This window comes from Cupressus sempervirens, chromosome 2 (genome assembly GCF_028749045.1).
Source record: "Cupressus sempervirens isolate cs-2001-9-10 chromosome 2, ASM2874904v1, whole genome shotgun sequence".
In the NCBI taxonomy this organism is placed as follows: domain Eukaryota; kingdom Viridiplantae; phylum Streptophyta; class Pinopsida; order Cupressales; family Cupressaceae; genus Cupressus; species Cupressus sempervirens.
Genome location: NC_143119.1, coordinates 255360902 through 255370568, shown reverse-complemented (window position 1 = coordinate 255370568; position 9667 = coordinate 255360902). Strand labels below are relative to the sequence as shown.

The following is a 9667-nucleotide window of genomic DNA, read 5'->3' as shown; positions in this document are numbered from 1 at the left end:
TAAGTGGATGGAATAGAAAAGCAATGAGCATACTTCATTAGCTAGTCAGCAATCACATAGATGCAATCTTTCCCCTATACTCATGGTAACCTAGTGATGAAGTCCATAGAAATACTTTCCCATTTCCTATTTGGAATGGGCAAAGGTTGTAACAACCCTGCAGGATATGTTTGTCCTCCCTTATTCTACTAACAAACTACACACTCTCTGACATGCTTCTGAACATCATCCTTGAGCCCTTTCCATGTGAACCACTCATGGATCTACCTATATAGGTATTAAAGATCCTTGGATGTCCAGCTATAGGTGCATCGTGGAATGCCTTTAGTATTACTTCCCTAAACTGTGATGAAGGAATCAAATATATCCTATGCTAGAACTTAATCAATCCATCCATCACCACATAATGATCATCATGTATGGTGCTTGCAATTACTCCAGAAGCCCAAGTGTCCCTTGCATACTCTTCTATGATCTTATTTCTCCAATCTCCTATAATCTTAGCTAGAGCACAAATATGAGGTCTCCTGGATAAAGCATCTGCCACTGCATTCTTCTTACCTTTGGCAAACTCAATATCAAATTCATAGGCCTATAACTTCATAATCCACTTTTTTTGTCTATCATTCAAATCATGTTGGCTCATGAAGTATTTGATGCTATTGTGATCAGTTTTGATAACTAACTTTCCCCCAACTAGGTAGGACTGAAACTTAGCCAATGCATGCATTATAGCCAACATCTCTTGATCATAGATGGAATAGCTCCTTTACATTCCACGGAGCTTCTTGCTTTCAAAAATAATGGTATGCTTCTCCTGCATCAAGACCGCCCCAATCCCATCTCTTGTCGCATCACAATGACGCTCAAATGGCTTTGTGAAATCTGGTAGAGCTAGTACTGGACATGATGAAATCACCTTCTTTAAATGATCAAAGCTTCTCTAAGTTGCCTCTATCCATGTGAAGGCCCCTTTCATGATAAGGCCTTTCAAGGGTGCAATGATCTGTGAAAATCCCCTAACAAATCTCCTATAAAATTTGCAGAGACCAAGGAATCCCTTAAGATGTGTAAGATTTGTAGGAGTAGGCCAATCAACAATAGCCCTAATCTTTTTAGGATCTACTTGGACTCCATCTACACTGATGATATGCCCAAGGTATAGTAGCTCATTCATCCCAAACTCACACTTAGATTCCTTAAGATATAGTGACTCTTTCTCCAAAGTGGACATCACCATCTCAAAATGTTGTAAATGCTCCTCCCAAGTCTTACTAAAGACTAAAATGTCATCAAAGAAAATCAAGAAAAATCTCCTAAGATGCTCTCTGAATACCTGATTCATGCAACTCTAGAACATAGCATGGGCATTGGTTAGCCCAAATGGCATAACCAAAAACTTGAAATGCCCATAGTGACACCAAAAAGCTATCTTCTCAATGTCCTCCTCCCTCATCCTAATTTGATGATACCCTAACCATATATCAATCTTTCTAAAAAAGTATGCACCATGTAACTGATCAATCAACTCATCAATTCGTGGGATGGGATATATGTTCTTAATGGTCTTCTTATTTAATGCCCTATAATCAATGCACATGCACATCGTCCCATCCTTATTCTTTACCAACACTAATGCTGAAGGAAAGGGGCTCTTACAAGGCCTAATATGCCCTATTTCCAAGAACTCCTTAATTGTCTTCTCTCTCTCATCTTTATGTTTCTTAGAATGACAATAGGGAGTAATCATGACTAGTTTGGCTCCCTCCTTGAGCTCAATAACATGCTCTATTCCCCTGTCAAGAGGAACCCCATGCAAAATCTTGCCAAATACCTCAGTGTTCTTGTCAAGTACCTTCTAGATATTTGGTGGATGACTCTTCACCTATGGCTCTTGTGAAGTTGGTACAGTGAAAAATTCTACTGCCCGCTCTATGTTATTATGCCAAAAAGGTCTATGCATTCTCCTTAGGGAAACTACTCTACAACTCCCATCTGAAAGTCCCTTAAGTACAATAGTTCTTCCCTCATGTTGAAACTCCATCTCCACTTTTGCTAGGTTAACTGTGAACTCTACTAGTGAGGCTATCCATATCATGCTGAGGATGACATCATAGTTTCCCATGTGTACCACATAAAACTCATCTTCCAACTCATAGCCATCTCTGAACCTAATGTGAAGGTTAAATATCTTACAAGTGCATAATAGTTTGTCACCATTAGCTACCATGACTCTAAATCCAGCGTGCTACTCAGTATATAGACCTCTCTTGGCTACCAATTGTGCATCTATAAAATTATGTGTAGCCCCAGTATCAATGAGTGAGATCACTTTCTACCCTTGGATAGTACCCCTAACCTTAAATGTGATTGCCTTCTGAGACCCCATTAATTATGGTAATGGCTTCTCATCCTCAGGAATGCTGCTCTGCTCTATAGTGCTATCCTCATTTGAATCAAAGTGTTGATCCTCCCTGTCTGATTGTGACTCTTCTACTAAGAAATACTCCATTTTATTTTCTTTAGCCTTGAGAAGACACTTATGAGATAAATCCCAAGGCTCTCTGCAATGAAAGCATAACTTCTTTCTTAAATCATTCAAGGTGTCATTATCCAACTTATCTCTTTTTGGTTGAGCATCCTCGTGAAAAGTTTTTTTGTCCTTCTCCTTGTTCTTTTTGATATAAGAATCCTTGTGCTAAAATATGTCTCTTAATGAAGAAGGTGCTAAGTCATGAGCCTTTTTAGTGGCCTTCTACAACATAGCTGGGTCATGCCCCTTGAATCAACCTTGCAAGGGTTCTAAGAGTCCATCCATAAATAACACTACCATCCTCCTCTCTAAAATATCTATGACCAACATAGCTAACCTCTAGAACTCACTAATATACATCTCAACTGATCTCGACTACTTGAGTCATGCCAACTCCTTAAACTATAATTCAGGATCCTTGGAATCAAATTTCTCTATGAGCTTCTTAGTGAATTCCTCATAAGATGTGATCTGATTATGCCCCAAGGTTACCATGCCTTGGTGTCACAACTCATGTGCTAATCCATCCAAGTGAATAGCCACATACTTTATAGCCTCCTCTTTAGGCATAGAATTCAACTGCAAGTATATATCCATCTTCTACACCCAAGCTTGTGCAATCATCTTTCTTAAAGCATCATAATAAGGTAAAGAAAGTTTCCCAACTTTCTTTCTCAGTTTAAGGTTTTGACTTCTTCCTCCTGATTTGGGCATGTGCCTCACCCTCAAGTTGAAGTAATCTCGAAGAGAAATGTTTACCCGAAACCTCAGTCCATTGGCCTCTCAATCCCTCCTAAACTGATCCTATAACTCCGTAATCTATAGTTCATTAATCAACTAAACTGGATCCCTGGGTGGGAAGGTGGGTAGAAGAGGTCTCAAGCTAGCTGTTCAAGCTAGGCATTCAACATGTCTAAAGTTATTAGCCTCATTCCCATTGTTTTCATGTCCATTATTACCATTAATGTTGCCTCGTCCTCCATTATCATTGCCCCCAATATTGTTGTTTCCGTTGTTGTCATCACCCAGATTATTATTGATGCCCATCTATCTAGCCATTGGCTATAGCATCATATCCATTTACCTATTCTACTCCTAAAATGTATCCAGTAACTTGAACATTACATTTTCCTAATTTGGACTGGTATTATTATCATCTCGATCACCCATAATATTGTCTTTTTCAAAGAATATCTCCTCTATATTTGTATGAGTACATTGTATGTCCCTCTGCATGGATGAACTACCCTATTCATTTTACAAGTTTGAACTCCTCCTTTGTCTTCCTCTAGTATTAAAAAAATTATAAAGCCCTTGTCACATGCTCAAGCATAAATGTTGAAGATCTCCATAGGATGAAATGACTTATAACTTTGATACCACTATAATGGGCACCTATCAGTTATAACCTCATGAAACACTTTGCAAGCAAGCTCTGATACCACTATAATAGACACCTTGGAAATACCCAATAATTGAACTAACTAATGTCTTTGCATAGATTTCAATCCACACAAAATGAGCAAGAAGGAGTTTATGCAAATTGAAGATTGAACCACTGCTGAAATGATATTAGTTCTCACAGTGATAAAATCAAGCACATAGCAATGTATTCCAAAGGCCAAACCCCAAGGGAATGACATCTAGAATGTTACAAGAGAGGATGAACATCCTCTAATGCCAAGAAGATATGTGTTTCATGTTGGAGTTGATGAAATCCAACTCCAAAGATGCCCAAGATCACCTGCATGTGAAAACCTGTCAAAGGGAAGCCAAGGAAGGAAGAGCCTTGAGCAAGAAAAAAACCCTAAGTAGACATGAGAAAGAGAGAATATGCAAACACAAGAAAATATGTATTTACAATATGCAAGAATTAGTTATGTGATGAGGGAGCTCGAATATAAAGAGCTCCAAGAATCTTCTAGACAACCTAGAAGATGCTAGGAAATAAGTGTGACAACTAAGCATACATCCACATAAGGTGGAAAGTCCTCAAACAATGTGAGAGGATAAGTATGACTTAGGAGAGAATAAACTCTCATATTGTCAACAACTTATAAAAAAATCCTAGACTACAGCTAATAAATAAATACATTTAGTTGAGTAAGCTTAAGTAAATAAAACAAATAATTAGAAAATTAATTATTTACTCTAACACCCACTTTAAGTGCAACTTAGGGAAATGCCTTAAGCTCACAAAACTAAGATGAATGTAGAATGGGTCCTGGCAACAGGGCCTTGTTAGGTACCCATGTAAAATGAAAAAGATGCAACCTCTGAAAATGGGGAAAGAGAGAAAATCACATTGGAAAAACCCTCCCCCCAAAAGAGGTAACCTAGTGAAGAACTGAAGAAACCTCCAACTAGGGAAATGTCCCCTAAAATGGGAACAAGGAGTGATCATGAAGAGCATCACTAAAGCAAGAAGAAGCCGCAAAAAACTCTACCATCAAGAAGAAATTTGCAACTGCTGATCTGAAGAACCACAAAGGAAGAAAATGGCATGAACCAAGCGTGTCTATATGGTAGATGATCCATCTCACCAAAATGCATAGGTAGCCAGCCACTGCAATCGCCTTATACATAGGATCAACCACTGAATACATAGTTCACACTAATGAACCACTGAACCATAGATGCATTAGAACAACAACATAACCCCCCCCTAATGCAAACGGGATGTGATGACAGGCAACTGAGAAGGTGGCCCAAAGTCTCCTATAGATGAACCAAGAATGATGAGAGAGGAAGAGGTAAAAACACCTACAAAGACACAGTCACACTGACTCTGCATGGGACTAATGTCATGGAAGGGACAAGCTAATGTCATGGAAGGGACACTCACTTGATAATGGGAGAAGGCCTAAAATAGCAATCAACTATCCCCCCCCATGGTGCTTTATAAAAATAGTGCATCTACAATAGACTCAAAATAATGTTCATGACCCCAAAATGCAAAAGTGACACTTTATCTCAGTGTGATCCATAAAAGTGCTTCAAAATGATAACTACAATGATCAAAACTAAAAACAAGCTATAGCAAAACATAGTACAACCTAAAACAAAGAAAACCATGCCAGAAAAATGATCTTTGGGCCTAAAATACTCAAGATATCCACCATATAGCAAAAATGCCAAAAATATGATACAAAGAGCATGGGCCAAAAACTAAGAAAAAAGACCACATTTTTGACAAAGGTGATAAAACCAGCTTTCCAAAAATATTAAATTTTCAAAAAATGGGCATGGGATGCAAAAGATATGCTTGTCGGAGTCAGAAAAACAACTTCAGACTTCAACTGAAAAATAGGCAATAAAAAAGCATCAAAACCTAAAAATACCTACACTAATGTCTTCATCTCATAAAAAATTTTCTAACACTTCTTTTGAATCGGAAAAATACCTCTGTATGCTCAAGTTATGGCCAAAAAATTGAAGGTAGGTCAAAAAAGACCTTGGAGAGGTACAAGAGGATGACGCATGTGACATCATGCTGGTGTCAACAATCTGCTAACTTAAATTTGACAGCTAAACTATTGTCAGTGCAAAAAAATGTGACATGTGGCTACCACACGGTAGTGCCACGTGGCAAAGTAGATGACGTGGTAGAGGCCACGTGGAAAAGTGTCACATGGCAGACCTCCCACGTGTCAGTCGCTATGTGGCTATAGAAACTAATGATAGGGCACCTACTGGAACTAACACGTCAGCAAAAAACATGTGTCACTCGAGTGCTATTAATGGTGCAAAACATCCATGCGGCAATAGCTGACTAGAACAAACGGTTGACTATACCTGAGCAGAGGAAACAGGGGTTGCACTGGCAGAGAAGAGGCATCTGTTTGTTGCAACTGGTGGAGCGCAAAATAGAGGGGGCACCACCTGTGGAGAGCGAAGGATGGGTAGCAATTGGGCCGTAGCGGCCCTAGGGTGGCACTGCCCACTGTAGCTGTTGTGGGCTATGCGCAGGTGGTGCAGTGGTGGCCCCGTGGTGGTACAGTGGCGGTGCACCCAAAAACTTTTTAAAAAAAATTTAATGTGCAAAGTCGTCCATACGATCCATACAGAAGGGCCTGCAAGAAATTTTTTTTTGCCTCCCAAAGCTCTATCTCCAAAATCAGCAAGTTTTATATTAATCCCTTCTAGATCCAATGGCAGTGTCTGTTTGGGCCGAAGTGCTCCGAAAATTCACTAATCCCCTGATTTGAAGAAAAAATGAACAAATAAACTAGGGTTTATAACTTCAAATCACAACTTCAAAAATCTTCAACCAAGCAGTAGTAGGAAGGCTCTGATACCATGTTGGAGTTGATGAAATCCAACTCTGAAAATGCCCAAGATCACCTGCATGCAAAAACTTGTCAAAGGGAAGCCAAGGAAGGAAGAGCATGGAGCAAGGGAAAAACCCTAAGCAAACATGAGAGAGAGAGAATATGCAAACACAAGAAAATATGTATTTACAATATGTAAGAATTAGTTATGTGATGAGGGAGCCCGAATATAAAGAGCTCCATAAATCTTCCAGAACAAGCTAGAAGATGCTAGGAGATAAGTGTGACAACTAAGCATACATCCACATAAGGTGGAAATTCCTCGAACAATGTGAGAGGATAAGTATGACTTAGGAGAGAACAAACTCTCATATTGTCAACAACTTATAACAAACTCCTAGACTACAACTAATAAATAAATGCATTTACCTAAGTAAGCTTAAGTAAATAGAATAAATAATTAGTAAATTAATTATTTACTCTAACAATTCACACATCCAAGCTCTTATCAAATGTAATTCACAACCATCCAATGCTCAACAAGCACTGTCCCACCTCTATTTATACTTTTCCTACACCCTTTTAGAAGGAAATCAAATATTAATTAATTGCAAGTACTAGAAGCTTCCTTCTTCCAATAATTAATGCACTCTTTAAAAACTCCTCCCTTGCAATACAATATCTAATTGTGCTTCTAGAAAATTAAATTACTAGAGGCTTCCCCCTTTCTAATAATTAATACACACTCTAGAAGCTTCTCCCTTGTAATAAAATAATTAATTAAATTAATTAAATATAAAGTCACCTTTTAATTTTTAATTTTTTTAATGACTTTATAAGAAATTAATGTAACTCCTCAAGTGGGGACATTACAGCCACAATATCAGAACATGATATTTGCTAAGTAAGTATATTCCTCTTAATCATTGGGGTTAATCTAAAATATTTACGCAATATTTTTACTACTTACATAACTGATTATAATTTATGTAGCAAAGTGTTCTCAGAGTATCTAACAACCTTACCTCTACCTAATCCAAGTGCATAATCAACATTTCCCAAGCTATCAGTAGAATGCTTTTCTATCTCTTCTTTGACAATTTGCTTCATGAAAACCTTTACATCATCCAAACTCAATGCATATTCAACCATATAATTAGCAAGATCCAAGACTTCACTTTTAGACATTACCCCAATGTTAGCTACATTGAGAAAGGAACCATCAATCTCCTCTATGTGTTCCTACACATTTCTCAGCCCAGTAGAAATTGTGCCAGTCTACTCCTCAATCTTGTCTTCCAATTCCTTTCTCATATTCTCCAAATGATTCCCAATCATCATATTGACTAGCTCGGGCTAGACTTGCATCATTTTGGTGGTCTCCAAAATAAAAATATCAAGTTATGATATCATTCCCTCTAAAACACACAATCATAGTGGTTTTAAAGCCTCAAGGATTTATTCATATGCGAATTCCAATTCCAAGCAGAAGTCCTAGTCTTGCCACTACAATGAACACAATAAAAGATTTAGTAAAAAGAGCATCCAAATTTTCCATTTTATAGAAACCTTAGGTTTAGTAGGGTTACTAGGGTTACAATTCTAGGGCTTGGAGAAATAGGTGACTTAAGGGTTTTTCTAGTAGAAGTGGGCATGTTTTTGTTACTTGGCATTGAATTTAGTATGGTTTCTACCCCCATGGTATTTCTGAAATTCTTTCCATACCTATTATCTACCCTATTCTGTGACAACAATAATTCTTCCTCTTAGTGCAACCACTTTGCCTCTGGTTGAAACAACATCAATCATTCTTTTTTGAAGCCTTGCCAAGAAGTGGGGGAAGAGGGGAACATTTCACAATGTTTATAGAAGGGTTCATAGTTACAATGATTTTAGAAATTTTTTAGGGTTTTCGACTCCACAAGAATTATAATTAAGACAAAAGGATAATTCCTAGCGAGAATACTATAGGATTGTTCAGATATTTTGACAGTCCTAGACTTTGAAATACAAAATGGTGGTAAGAAAAAAAGAGAATATGTTGGGTTATGAGAGTAAAGAGCAATAAAATATCATTTTCCTCATGAAAATCTTTGCGGTGATGGATCTACTTGTGTACTTGCATATTCAGTATGGATTTTATTATAATTGTACATTGGTGAGATGAGTCAGTTGTCCTTATGTTTGTATTAGTGCCACATTCTATGCTTACCTATCTTTTTTAATTATTACCTATAAAAATTTATATCGTTATCTATCTTTCTAATTATGTAATGAGCACCCTAGAAATGCCCAAGAACCAAACCAATTGCTGAAAGTGATTTTAATTTCTTTGCATAGATTTCAATCCACATAACATGAACAAGAAAGAATTTATGCAAATTGAAGATTGAACCACTATTGAAATAATATCAGTTCTGAATTGATAAAATAAAATACATAGTAATGTATTCCAAAGGTCTATCTCCAAGGGAATGATGTCTAGAATGTTACAAGAGAGGATGAACATCCTCTAATGCCAAGAAAAGATATGTGAGTCACACACCCAAGTTCTTAGCAAATGTTATTCACAATAATCTTATGCTCAACAATGACTCTCCCACTTCTCTTTATAATTTTCCTACACCCTTCTAGAAGGAAATCAAATATTAATTAATTGCAAGTACTAGAAGCTTCCCCCTTCCAATATTTAATGCACTCTCTAGAAACTCCTCCCTTGCAATACAATAATTAATTTTGCTTCTAGAAAATTAAATTACTAGAGGCTTCCACCTTTCTAGCAATTAATACACACTCTAGAAGCTTCTCCCATATAATACAATAATTAAATTAATTAGATATAAGTCACCTTTTAATTTTTAAT

At 37.3% G+C, this 9667-nt stretch overlaps 1 pseudogene; it reads right to left on the bottom strand.

Moving 5' to 3' along the window:
• Nucleotides 1–7782: 7782 nt before the first annotated feature.
• On the bottom strand, nt 7783–8613 carry LOC149572015 (SUN domain-containing protein 2-like; annotated as a pseudogene).
• Nucleotides 8614–9667: the final 1054 nt, after the last annotated feature.